This window comes from Alligator sinensis, unplaced genomic scaffold (genome assembly GCF_000455745.1).
Source record: "Alligator sinensis unplaced genomic scaffold, ASM45574v1 scaffold745_1, whole genome shotgun sequence".
NCBI lineage: Eukaryota > Metazoa > Chordata > Crocodylia > Alligatoridae > Alligator > Alligator sinensis.
In genome coordinates this window covers 33,918-47,986 of record NW_005842119.1, presented here as the reverse complement: position 1 = coordinate 47,986, position 14,069 = coordinate 33,918, and the positions used below count along the sequence as shown (strand labels likewise).

At 45.8% G+C, this 14,069-nt stretch overlaps 1 long non-coding RNA gene across 2 annotated transcripts; it reads left to right on the top strand.

The window, feature by feature from the left end:
- The first annotated feature begins 1,613 nt into the window (after nucleotides 1-1,613).
- Nucleotides 1,614-13,234, top strand: LOC112550471. Of its 2 annotated transcripts, none has more exons than XR_003094340.1 (4): nucleotides 1,614-1,672; nucleotides 4,069-4,187; nucleotides 8,745-10,818; nucleotides 11,724-13,234. It is a non-coding gene; the product is annotated as an uncharacterized LOC112550471 (long non-coding RNA). The 2 variants fall into 2 exon arrangements; XR_003094341.1 differs by lacking the exon at nucleotides 1,614-1,672 and adding an exon at nucleotides 2,982-3,196.
- The last annotated feature ends 835 nt before the right edge of the window (nucleotides 13,235-14,069 follow it).

Below are 14,069 nucleotides of genomic sequence, written 5' to 3'. Positions count from 1 at the left end.
ATAAACTGAAAATAATTGCATGTCATATGCATTTCTCTGCCCATGCATAGGATTACCATACTGAAAGACTGTATATCAACTTACTAAAAGGAAATATAAAATAATCCAGCCTTGTAACTCATTCTGCTTCTTTTCAATACTGGCCCCACTGAATTTTTCTCCTCCAAAAATTATTCATCATGCACTGTAGTAGCAAATCACAAAACATGTTCTGAATATTTTTTTTAGTTGATGTTCCAGAGAGGTTCTTATGTGAAGATAATAGACAGTTCTAAACACATGCAGGAATTAAATGCAGATGTTTGTTTAGAGTCTCTGAGACTTCAGTCAAAAACAAAATAAGAATGAGAAAAAAATGTTGCTGATATAAAATAATAGCTGAAGTAGCTGAAGAAAGATTAAGCAATACATTACAACTTCATTATAAGGAACACTTGTGAGACTGAGAGAATTTTCTTTAAAAATGTATTCGCTATGGTAAAGTTCAGAATTAAAAGAAAAATATTCATGCTGTTGGGATTGTTAAAAGCCGGAGTTTGTTATACTGAGGTTGTACTGTATATTGCAAATAAAACCATGTATACTACTAGTCTAATAATGGCATCCTGTATCTATGCTGCCTCAACTATTCTATGTATTTTTGGGTTACATTTTTCAATAATTTTCATGCAGAGGAATATGGCAACTTACCTGACAACCAGCTTCTAAATGTTGTGCATATCATAGAAAGTTAGGATTGGAAGGGGACCTCAGGAGTTTATCTAGTCTAACCCCCTGCTCACATCAGGTTCATCACCAGCTAGATCATCCCAGCCAAAGTTTTGTCTAGCCAGGTTTTGAAAACCTTCAAGGATGGAGCTTCCATCGCCTCTCTAGGTAACCTGTTCCAGGGTTTTACCACTCCCCTAGTGAGAAAATTCTTCCTAATATCTAACATAACTCCCCTTGCTGCAACTTGAGACCATTGCTCCTTGTTCTGTCATCTGCCACCACTGAGAACAGTCTAGCTCCATCCCCTTCCGAACCACCCTGCAGGTAGTTGGAGGCTGCTCAGTCCCCCCTCAGTCTTCTCTTCTCTAGACTAAATAAGCCAGGTTCCCTCAGTCTTTCCTCATAAGTCATGTCCCCCAGGCTCTTACCATTTTTGTTGCCCCCTGTTGAACCCTCTCCAATTTGTCTACAACCTTTCTGTAGTGGAGAGGAGGAGGCACAACTGGACACGGTACTCCAGATGTGGCCTCACCAGTGCTGAATAGAGGGGAATAATCACTTCCCTGGACATATTAGCAACACTCCCACCAATGCAGTCCAGTATGCCATTAGCTTTCTTGGCTACAAGGGCACACTGCTGGCTCATATTCAGTTTCTTGTCCACTGTAACCCCCAGGTCCTTTTCTGCAGAGCCGCTGCCCATGCAACCCACCATTGTGCCAAGGCTGCACATGCTCAGTAAGAACACCTAGAGCCCTCTGGAACAGGACTGGCGTTGCCTGGACAGGCTCTCCCCAGAGGTAGTCTGCCCCATAAAAGGGGTAGTGAAGACTGACTCCTTGGGATGCCCTCTCCATCTGGACCAGCACCATGCCACACCACCTATCCACCCAGAGGCCCTGCCGGCAACCCCCCTCTGCACAACACCTACTGGACAAGGACCCCTTTCCAGCCTGGATAGGTAGCTATTACCCCTGACCCCCTCTTCAACCAAGGACTTAGACTCTGTTTCTCTTCCCTACCTGGACTCCAACCCCTCCACTGAGTCTTTCTCCTGCTACCATTGTGTGTGTGTGTGTGTGTGAACCAAGCTGTACAGTACAGTGTTCATTTAATAAAACTGTTATTTGGACCCCTGAGTTGGGTTTTGCTTTACTGCAGTTCCAGCCCCGCTTCAATCTCTGCTCCTTGTCCCTCTAACTTCTGTCTCATTTCTCCCTCTCCTGCTTCTGGCTTACTGCCACCTCTAACGCCTGTCCCATGCTCCTGTGGCTCCAGTGGTCCTGAGCTCCTCTCTGCCTGCAAACCCCTGTTTCTTTGCCACTGTCTCATCCCCACTGTCTTTTCTCCTGATTTCTGCTACTGTTATTGCCTTGTCCCCACTGCCTTTTCCCCTGATCTCCCAGCTTTCTGCCTCTGTCTCCTGGCTGTTTCCTACTTGCCACTGGGCTTTTTCCCTTGCTTCCACCCTGGCACCAGATGAGCCCGAGTAACCTCGGGGCCACTTGACCTTAAGTAACCCCAAGCCTCAGTTCCTCAGTCAGCTTCTCTCTAGTCCATCGGTTCTAATCCCGGTTCCAGCAAGTTTCACTCCCTACACTGTAACTCTCTCTCTCACCTTAACCTTCCCCCAAGTATCACAAGTACCCCAAACACACACATACATACTGTACCATCCAAGTTAGGAACTTACCTGTGTATATGTGTAGGTGGGTTGTGTGTTTGTTAACTTGTGAGTTTGTGTGCGTGTGTGTGTGTGTATGTATATATATATAATACATGTCATTGTATGCATGATATACGAATTAGTAATCTGTGTATGGGTATACTGAGTGTGTGGTTATTGACAATTGATTTTTGTGTATAACTTTTGGTGTGTATCGTGTGTAGGTGCTTGAATTGGTGATAGGTGTGCATGTGCCTAGGCTGGTAATTTTGGGTGTGTATGTGCCTGAGTTGGTAGTGTGTGTATGTGCCCAATTTATTTTTGAGTGTGTGCATGTGCAATTGTACACCATGCCCTCCTGTCTAACAGTGTGCTATTGAGATCTTGAGTGTTGGCCTGACCCCACAGGGCAACACTGTGAGAATGCTGTGGGAGACTGTATCCAAAGCCTTGCTAAAATCAAGGTACACCACATCCACCAGTTCCCCACATCCACAGATCCAGTCATCTCATCATAGAAGGCAATCAGGTTGGTCAGGCATGACTTGCCCCTGGTGAATCCATGCTGACTCTTCCTAATTACCTTTTTCTTCTCCAGGTGCTTAGAAATGCACACCGATTCAGCAGGGAGGGGACGTGTCGAGTGGCCGGCTGGCTGTGAAACTGGCAGCAGTGTGGAGTTGCTGCAGCTGCTCCGTGGGGCCCCACAAGCCATGGGGCCGGGAGCAGTCGCCCTGATTCACACCCCCACCCCTCCAGAATGGCCCTGCTTGAGGATCTGCTCCATGATTTTTCCAGGGGCTGAGTTGAGGCTCACTGGTCTGTAGTTCCCTGGATCCTCCTTCTTCCCTTATTTGACTATGGACACTGTTTGCCTTTTTCCAATCATCCAGGACCTTTCCTAATCACCATGAGTTTTCAGAGATCGTGACCAATGGCCCTGCAATCTTAGCCAACTCCCTCAGCACTCTTGGGTGTATCTCATCCAGTCCTGATATGGCTTTGGGATTGGCTGCCAGGTTAACATACCAGATGCAAGATCTTATGCGGAAGATTTTGGAAAAAAATGGAATTTAAAAGTAGGAAAAGTGAGGGGAACCAAGGTTCTACATATAATTATGAACCTGGAAGAACAAATAATTAGTTGAGAAAAGTGATGATCAGGGTGATGGAAAGCCACATTCTGTTCTCTGTGGGTAACCAGTTTTTAAAGGGAACCCTTCTTTGAAATCAATATTTCTTCCTTCTGTTTCCTTGTCCCATTAGTTTCTTCCTTGCCCACCAGAGGTGGAGCTTTTCTTGCATCCCAGAACTGATGGTAGCCCTTGTTCCATTAATACGAACACTTAAACAATAGTTTAACAATAGTTAAATAGGATCAAACAGATAAGAATAGAAAAAGCTGTTTCCTAGTGAAATGCTATCACAGCACTTCACCTCCCTTTGCTTCTGTCTCCTCCCACCTTGTGTCTGCCTTGTTAAATTAAACTGGGCTGCGAAGCTGAGATTGTTTGTCACTGTGTGCTCATGTATATAGATATTTATAGTGAGGTAGCACAGCAGGGCTTAAGTCTCAGTTGATGCCTTTGTTGGAACAGAAATAATAGTAGATGTCTTAAATAGAAAATTAAGAATTAAAGGTTGACTGTGAATCTCATGCCAAAATGATCTCTTTCTCTCCTAATCCCCAGTTCACATCAGGTTAACCCTGAAAGCTTTTGACCTGCTGCATCCAAAGCGTATTCCAGTACTAAGTGTATGGAAGTTCAAGACACAAGCAGACATCAAGACAGCCATGACATCAGTCCAGGTAAACATAAACACAGTCTTTACCTTATACATATGAATAGCCCTTCTGCAGCAAATATGATTTTAAATGTGACTGACAAATGTAGAGTCCATGGGCTTTAAACTGCGTATTTAAATATCTTTATTAGTTCAGGTTTAGCTTGAATAAAATTTGCCAGTTTTTCAGTATCATGGCAGTTGTCAGCTACACAAGTCACTCACATTCCAGGCAACTTGTCTTAGGTTGACATGGCCATTGCTTGGAACTCACCTTCATGAGATTTTGTAAGGAAGTTTCTCCAGAGAATTACAAAGGTGGATATTTCCATGCTCCCTTCTTCCCACTGAAGCATGTACAGACAACATCATAAGTGCACACTGAAAATTAGAGATATAGGATAGAGGGAAAGTGGCTGGGGGCAGTGTGAACAGTGAGCGCATTCCTGGCCAGGGAGCTCAGAGACAGGTGCAGGGTGTGCCCACTTGTGGGGTGTCAGTGGCATATGCGTTGCTGGAGCCGCTAGAGTGTAGCCAGAGTTGGCTCAGCTCCAAGTAAGCAGAAGGGGTGCCTGAACCTCCAGGCCATGTCTAGCGACTTGAGGCAGCTGCACCCAGTGTTGGGCCTGGCTGCAGGATACTGAGCTGCCCACTGGTGCCCTGAAGCCCATGGCAGCATGCCCCGAAGCCCATGGCAGCATAGCTGGGCGATGCAGCCCAGTGCTGGCCAAGGGGGTGGGATCATCCAGTCCCCATCAACATGTTTGGCCTGGCCTGGCCCTGGCCCCAGCTATAATCCCCTCCCTGTGTTCCTGCCTCCCCAGGTCAGTCAAAAGTGGGCCAGAGCTGAGCCTGTGGCGCCCCATGCTGCTGCCAGGCACCACCAAGAAGTGGTGGGTGCTGTTCTCCAAGGTGCACAAGCTGGAGCTGAAGTGGCAGTTCCAGTAGCAGCGGTACCTTGCCGGTCCAAGTTCCAAATTGGTTGGCACACTGACAGGTACCACTGCTGCTAGAACCTCCACTACATTGCTAGCATCTGCACCTAGGAGAACAGTACCCACCATGGCTGCTGCTTGGTGGTGCCTGGCAGCAGCACGGGGCTCTGCGGGCTCACCTCCAGCCTGCTCAGTTGCCATACTCAGCCTTAAGGTACCGCAAGGTACCTTAACTATTTGCACCTAAATTTGATACCTGCTTTATGCAGGTATCAAATTTAGGCATGTTTGGCCTTAAATCACCATTTTAAGGTGCATTAAGGGCACACGTGTAGACCCATGCCCTTAAGGCATCTTAAAAATGGTGATTTTAGGCTAATCATGCCTAAAAGGCATGTATAGATATCACCAAAGAGTCTAATTTGAGATGGACTTTATTCCTTCCTTCACTGAGAAGGAGATTTGGGGATTTGCACAAGTTTATTGAGCAGATCCTGACAGAGATAACAAACTAAGTAAGAAAAATCTAATTTAATGCAACACTGGTACTGACAGGCTGAGGAGAGGGAGTACCAATTAACAAACATTGGGGCAGATAGCTCAGTACTTCACTGGACTTTCCCCAAAGGTTTCCCAGTATCTAATGCGGAGGTTTAATGAACTTTTTTTTTTTAGCAAACTGATCGAGAGAGGCAATACAAAAAACTACGGGTGTGTGTAGATGACACGGGTGTCAACGTAGAGTGCCTGAAAATTTTAATACGGCTTTTTTTTTGGTGCGGTCCATTTTTGTTCGCATGACACGGCCTTCTTGTTTGCACAAATGCCATTTTTGAGCATGTTAAGCCTCATGTCTCAGTCCCCACAGATTCCAGTAGGGGGAGGCAAATACCAATTTATCTCCTGTAATGTCTTTCCTAATATATTACAGCAGGAGACTCATATAAACCACCCGGCCTTCCCAGCCCCCGGACTCTCACTGAGCAGTCCTAACTCTCACTGGGAGTCTCCCCTGGGCACAGTCATGGTCACCCTAAAGTCCTTGTCACTTGCACCCGCCTATGTTCGGTTGATCTGGTCTCTCTCCATCAGTATGCAATCCCAAAGACCCCATCCGAATCCCAAAGACAAGCCTCTTGAATCCTCCCCTCCCATTCCTTTCCCTTCCCATCCCACCATGTTACAAATATATGTGTTTTTTCTTTTATTTACTATAGCTTCTATGATAACTGCTATGATATCATAAAATGTTTAGGGTTTAGAGTAGCGAGTGGGTGGGTATTTGTTGATTGGCGATTGCTGTTGGTGGTGGTGGTGGTGGCAAGCTCTTTTGGCTTTTTTTTTTCTTCTGTTTTTTTTGGACTACATTTCTCAGCATGCCTGAGCTCATTGATCTTCATACAGTTTCCAATGGGGACTCCCATTGGAACCCTCCTATTCCCTGCCCAGGTACACCATCAATCTGTTTGTGTAGTGCCACATACGGCTTTTGGAGGTGTGTTGTGAATTGTTTTATAAAAGTTTTTGGAATGTTTTTGAAAATGTGGGTTGTTGTTCAGCTTGGTCCCCCACCCACCTAACCTGCCAAGAGCTATAATAGTTAAATTTCTCACCCACGTGGAGGGGGAGCTCATTCAGATGTGGGTGATGGTGTGTAATGTCCTCATCCCCCAAACCACTCAGTCTGGAAGCAGCAAACCCCTAGCCCAGTCCAGATTTCCTCCCTTTCTCCTGATTGTCCTCCACTCCACCCCCAGTTCACAACACTGCACGCCCCTGTAGACAGACACAGATTTAAAGTGTAAATGAATTTATTTTAACATAACCAAGAGAAAGAACAAAGCACTCCTACGTGTTGTTGTCAACAATATATCCTGCCAGACAATCACGCACAAGGGCTGCCCGACCAACCCGACCTCACATGCTGTAAGGAAGGAAGGAGGGAGGGGTGAGGAGGTTAAAAAAGAACACACAGCAGCACCTACTGGCTAAAGGCTGGAACACAGCACCCCCTCATGGCAAAGGGATTAATTGAAGTCTTTGGATTCTCAAATCAACAGTTGGAGCGGCATAACTGGAGAGTGCCGCAAATTAACATATCTCTGAGTAGTGTTAGTTTAAGGCGCTAAATGAACTTTAGAGCGGTGGGAAATCCCAGGTCATGCAAACACAAATGCAGTCATGTCGATGTAAATGGGAAATATATTGTTTCCTCTACACATACTCTATATGCACATTAGCCATAAAGTTCAAGGCCAAGCTGCTTGCAGTACATCACTTAGGAAAGGATTTGCATTGCAGAAAATAAAGTGCATGTCTTGCAACATTGCCATTAGGACTAATTTATAGAGAGAAAGGACGCTTGTTGAAGTGGTAAATGCAGATCAAACAAAAAGCCAAGCAAATAAGAGTGATGGCCAATGAAAAAAGTAGAAAGGTAAACAGGCAGGGTGGAATTTGCAAAAGCTCCTAGGGAGCGAAGAACATGTGATACCAATAGGTTTTATATTCAGACACTTTTGAAAGATCTCAACAGAAAATCTCACTTTTTTCATACACTGAAAGGAAGTGACTTGAGAAACACGGTATACCCACAGATGTGAAAGCAATGTATAAGAACTATATAGCTTTACTTAGAAGAAAAGGTGAAATATCAATTCAGTACTAGTAGTCACAAGTTTTCAGCTTATATGTGCAAAGAAAATAATTTTGAAAAAAAATTAAGTTGTATTTCAACATTTCTTTATAATTCTTAGTGTTTATTCTCTCCCCCTCACCCCAACAGTTTAAGATGCATTCTATTCCTAGTTTCATCATTTGGTATTTTAATTTTGCCTGCCTTAAGCATGATAGTACAGCACAGCATAATCAGTAAACCAAGAGTTATTCAAAGTACTAATATCATACCTCTGGTTAACCACTGAAACACTTGCGGGTTCACTGTAATTCACAGTAGCATACATGTAGTGGACAGAGAAGGAAATCATTCCTCTGTGCATCAGCTGAAGCAGCAGCACTGATTTCCTATGCACTGAATGTTTGAACTGAGATGAGTATACTCCTGTCACTCTGCAAAAAAAAATTGGGAATAATTAAGTTGTAAGAGGGAGTCAGAGACTTCTGTTACTTTAAGGGATGCTGCTTCAGGCTAAGCTTGCTGGGTGGTGCGGGCAGCTGAACTAGGGTTACTATGTCTGGGTTTTCCTGGACATGTCCTCTTTTTTGGCCTCCTGTCCTTGTGTCTGGGCGGGTTTTTAAAATGCGAACAAATGTCCAGGTTTTTGCTTTACCTGTGCTTTCCGGGGTACTAGCATCTTGGCTGCTTGGGGATGGGAGCAGTAGGCAAGGTGATTGGCTTTTGGGGGTCACCTGCTCTGCATGTGGTTGCCAGCAAGTTGCTCCCAGGTAAGAGAGAGCGAGTGAGTGACTGTGCATGTATGTGCATGTGCAGTGCTGGGACAGGCAGGGGGCTGAGGGTCTGGAGTGCAGAGCACCGACAGTGTTGGGGCAGGAGGCTGTGGGTTGGGAGTGAGGGGCATTGGCAGGGCTGGTGGGGCAGGGGCTTAGGAGTGAGGGCAGAGGCAGGGCACAGGAATATCACTGTTCCGCTCCACACTCATATATCCCTCCTCCCTCCCGCTCCACAGGTGTCTTCTCTTTTGATACTGGATATATGATACCCCTAAGCTGAACAAGGGCCAGGTGTAGTGAAACAAGCAGGTGGTAGTAGCCAGGATAGGAGCTGTTCCTGAGAGAGTGGCTATAACTGCACAGATGGCAGGCATCCAAGCAGCTTGGGAGCAGATCTCCAGACAGCCCAGAAGGAACAACTGCAGACAGCTGAGTTCAGCCCAGCAGAGGAAGGCACGCTAGCCATCAAGCCTAAATGGAAACCTCTGTGCATGGCTACAGAGCCACCTGACAGAGCCATGGCTGCAGCTTAGGGTTGGGACTTTGGAGGCACATAAGTAGGGACCTACTGCAAGCGCGACTGCACTTTTCAAAATAAATGTAAAATCAGGCATTTTCTGTGAGAAATGGTGGGCTCTGCAATTTCAGGCTCACTGCAACCCCCCTCCCCCCCCCCAAATCCTTACTGGCAAGCAGAGGGAACCCCTGCAGTCTTGAAGAATGGGGGAAGTGGGGAGCAGAGGGGAGGGGAGAGGGAGAAGGGGAAAAGAGGGGGGGCAGGGCTGCTCGCAGCAGGCAGCAAGAAGGCTACAAGCAGCCCTGGGCTCTGTGGCTGCTGGCAGGAGCTTGCCTGGGCCCAACCACCTGTGACAGGCAGCTGCTTGCAGACTCCCTGCTGCACGCAGCCCAGGCTCTAGAGCCAGTGGCAGGGGCTTGCCCAGGCCTGGGCCAGCCATGGCAGGAAGCTAGGAGGTTGCCAGTGACAGTACCAGGCCCCTCAGAGCCTTGGCCTGGCTCCTTGCCAGCAGTGGCTGCTTGCACACCTCAGTTTAATCAGTGTAATTAAGTTGTAGTTTTGGGCCATCTGGCAATCTGGGGGGGGCGGGCAGGGCTAGTGGACCCTTCTGCCACTCAGAGGTGTGGGGGGGCCTTGCCGTACTCAGCACTTGGAAATGGCAGCCAGCCATGTGATCTGCCCATGTAATTGGCTGGCCATCACCTTGAGTTAGGTATACCCCTACACACAAGACTAGTGCCTGAGAGCAGGCAGGCAGTCTGGCTACTCAGGTAGCAGGGAGAGGAGCTTCTGAGCAGGATGGCTGTAGGAGGGGGACTGACTGGCACCCATGAAGTCCCTGAGAGCTGCAAGTAAAGAGGAAGTGGAACTTGCAGGAAAGTTGAGACCCAGCGAGGGAAGAGCTTTGTTAGGTTACCAGTGGGCTTGTGTTTATGTTATTATTAAAAATGTCAAACTAGGAGTTGGTATAGTGTCATGTGGATGTTGGCTTAGAAACGGTATTTAAAGGCCTGTTTTTTGGGAATTGGCTTATAGGTATAGATATATGCATTATAAGGGGTCAAGATGGGCAGCAGGGGTTAACTGGATTTCTAAAGAGCTTGGAAGACACATGCACAGCTTCTTATAGCCCTGGAAGTAGACAAGCTGTCTAGCCCAACAAGGCCAATGGATGGACGTAGCCTAAGAATGAAGGGAGGCATCCCATAACACAAGATCACAGCCTTCAAGTCAGGCAGGCTGTCTAGCGCAACAAGGCCAACAAGGACACACAGTCTAGGAAACAGCCTGGGAACCAAAGGAAGTATGTACCATACAGTCCCATAACACAAGTTAAGTGACACCAGCAACAAGGCCTCAAAGAGCAAGGGGACCTAAGTCCTGATTTTGGGGGAATAGACCAAATTAGGAGAAGGCCTGGAAGGCTACGTGGGCATGTGACCACAGAGAGACAACCAACCAGAGATAGCCACAGATGAAGTCATCAAGGGGGAAGGAGAATACAAAAGAAGAGACTTGAAGTTAACAAAGGGTATCTCTCATCCCTCCCTGTCCTTCTTTGTTGTCCCTACCCCATCTCCTCCATGAGAGGGGTCCCCATCCCTGTCCCTGCCCCCGGGAAGGGTCCCTGAGGCCACCATGGACTGAAGGCCTGTCTCATGCACCCCACTGGAGGGGGGCTGTAGGCCTCAGCATCCCACGTCCAGACTGCTGATGCCTAAGAGAGAGAGCCTCAGAGTGGAGCCTGCACCCTGACCAGATGTACTTTGACTCTGATGACAGTCCTAGAATTGGTAAATATAGAATTGTTTGATTGTTTGTATTGTTGCTTTTTTGTTCTTATTCAGTATCAATAAATTCACCTAGTATCAACTGGCAGGTGTTGTGGTCAGTCTGAGGGTTGTGCTCACCTGGAACAAAGGTATAGGTGCTGGGTCCAAGTCCAGAGTCAACAGTGGATACTACAGAGGATGCCTAAGGGCACATGAGGCCTTAAGCATGCCAGGGGCAGGGGCATCTGAGGAGTATGAAGCTGTTTTAGTTCCCATTAGGGCAAGGCTGTCACATTACTATGGTTGTAGTTTATTAACAGATTATAATTTCCATTTCCAAAGTTCAAAAGCATTTGACAACTTGCAGTACAAAATATTCATAAGAATCACTTTTCACATTAGTTTCTACTGCACTTCGTTCAGAAATATATTTATCAAAAACTGAATGGGGAAACGTTGCTGACTTTACATCAGGACTTTCCACAATCTCTCCTCTGATTAGCTTGCCTCATACTGCAGTTAATGCTATACTGGAACTAGGGCTGTCAGTGAATCGCAGTTAATGTATGTTATTAACACAAAACAAATTAATGCATTAATTTTTTTAATGAGCATTAATTGCACACACCCATTTTGTCTGTCTCCACTGATTGTACTTAATCACTAGGCAGAAATTAGCACAGTTCAACTCTGTTCTTATGGCACTGAGTGATTAAATATCAGAAAAATGCAACGGTGCAAGGCAGCAAAAGTTTGGGTATTGTGAATGGAAAGTTTATTTTTTAAAAACTTGTGGATGGTTCTCTGAATAAAAAGATGATTATCTGTAGCTATTGCAAGGCTGAATTCCAATATCATCAAAGCACCTCAAGTCTGCAGTACCACCTACGAGCTAAACACTTTTGCCACCATTTCTCTTGCTACAGATAACCCATCGACAGCAAATGAATCCTGTGAGCCACGACAGAGTACACTTACTCAGCTTCAGAATCACTACAAGCCCATATATTAAATGAAGTACAACAGTTTAACCAATGCTATTGCAAAATGGATAGCTATGGACTGCAGACCACTCAACATTGTAAACTACAGAAGGCTAAGAGAGATTATTCAAATTGCATCTTCTAAATCAGTCATATGCGCTGCCTTCCCAAGGAACCATTGCATCATGAATCTATATCACAACAAGAAGACTACTAAGTTGGAGCTTCTAAAAATACATAAGCTGTTGCTTTGACTAGTAATCACTGTACATCCTTGAGCAATCACAGCTATCTTGGAGGCACAGTACACCTGACTGACACTGCATGGACACTGCAGTCATTTGCTTTAGCAGCAATGCATACCAAAGAGAGACATTATACTGAAACATGTGCAGAGCATTTCTGGGATGTTACTAAAGAATAGAATATTCAAGAAAAGGTAACCACAATAGTACTGATGAGTGCACCTAATATGAAAGCAGCAGCCAGTCTTTTGCCTTTTGAACACCTGATGTGCATCACTCTGTCTGCAGGGATCCATCACAGGAGCATACAGTAATGGTGGTTTTGAAAACATGTTGGCAAAATGTAGAAAAATTGCAGGCCATTTTAAACACAGTCCTGTTAACAGTGCAAAGCTAGAAATACAACATGCTGCAAGTGGACAGAAACAAGAACCTCTCATACAAGATATTTCTACCAGGTGGAACTCCACATTGGGTATGGCTCAGTGCCTGCTTAGATATAAAGCCGCTATCACAGCCACGATACCTCTTCAAAAGCACAATCTACCAGTGCTGACAGGTAGTGATTTTGAAAAACTGAAAAGAGCTGGAAACTTTACTTGAGCCTTGCAGGTTTGTAACTGAACTCCTTGGAGGAGAATTGTATGTCTCCTGCTCCATGATTTTACCTGCACTATGCTATGTATTCCATGTTATGGCAGTCTCAGATGATGACCCAACATGTTGCTCCATTTAAAAACACTTTCACTGCAGATTTAACAAAATGCAAAGAGAGTACCAATACGGGATTTCTAAAAATAGCTACAGCACTCAATCTAAGGTTTTAGAGTCTGAAGTGCCTTCCAAAATCTGAGAGGGATGAGGTGTGGAACGTGCCTGTCATGGCATCCAGACTTTACCCAATATAGTTTGGGGTCTGGGCCTCTAACACACTCTATTGGTGAGACAGCCAATAATGATCCCTGGGACATTTGTATCTGCAGTTTGACTAAACTCTTGCACCCTCACCCACCATGACTTGATGATATAATATTTAAACTGGGAGGAAGAGTATGCAAATAGCTTCAGTTCTGAAATTCTCAACCTCAACTTCAAAGGCCGCCTCCTTCCCCTATATCCCTTACCCATTCCACAACGTATAAAGTTGTTAACTTAATCAAGAGTAAAGTTTACCCTAACGGGCCACACTGGAAAGAAATAAAAAATTAAAAAAAGAATACAGTGTCTTTGTCTCTTTGTGATGTCAGTTGCCTTACTGTACTACCCCTGGTTACTAGGCCTGTGCAAGTAGGCAGCTATTCAATCTGGCTTCGGATCTGGCCACTTCAGATGCCAGGGATCCAATCTGGAGCTCTGGACCGGGTTCCCACTTTGATCTGTCCAAAGCGACTCCGAAGCTTCAGAGCCGCCTTGGAGATCCGACCATAGGGTATAATGGGGAATCACTGAAATATCTATAACTTTGTTATTTTTTGTGTGATTTGAATGAAACTTGCAGGATTGGTAGCCTCTGCTGGGATCATGAAACCTGCCATGTTTCAAGAAGATTAGTTTAGGGGTTTGGGGGGACCTATACCCCAAATTGTTGAAAGCAAAACTCATGTCATGTGTATGTGTTGCAACACAGGGGGGTGAAAACTGCAGGGATGCTAGCCCCTTTGGAGGCCACAAAGTCTGCCAAGTTTCAAGAAGATCGGTGCTGGGGTTTGAGGGAAACTGCACCCCAAATTCTTGAAAGCAAAACTCATGTCATGCGCATGTGTTATACCACAGAGGGGTGAAAACTGCAGGGGTAGTGGCCCCTGGTGAGACCACAAAGCCTGCCAAGTTTCAAGGAGATAAGTGCAGGGGTTTGGGAGAAACTTCACCTCAAGCTGTGGACAAGCAAAACTCGTGACATGTTTCATAGTTTCATAGTTGGTAGGGTCGGAAGGGACCTGGACAGATCATCAAGTCCGCCTCCCTGCCATGGGCAGGAAAGAATGCTGGGGTCAAACGACCCCGGCTAGGTGATTATCTAGCCTCTTTTTGAAGACCCCCAGGG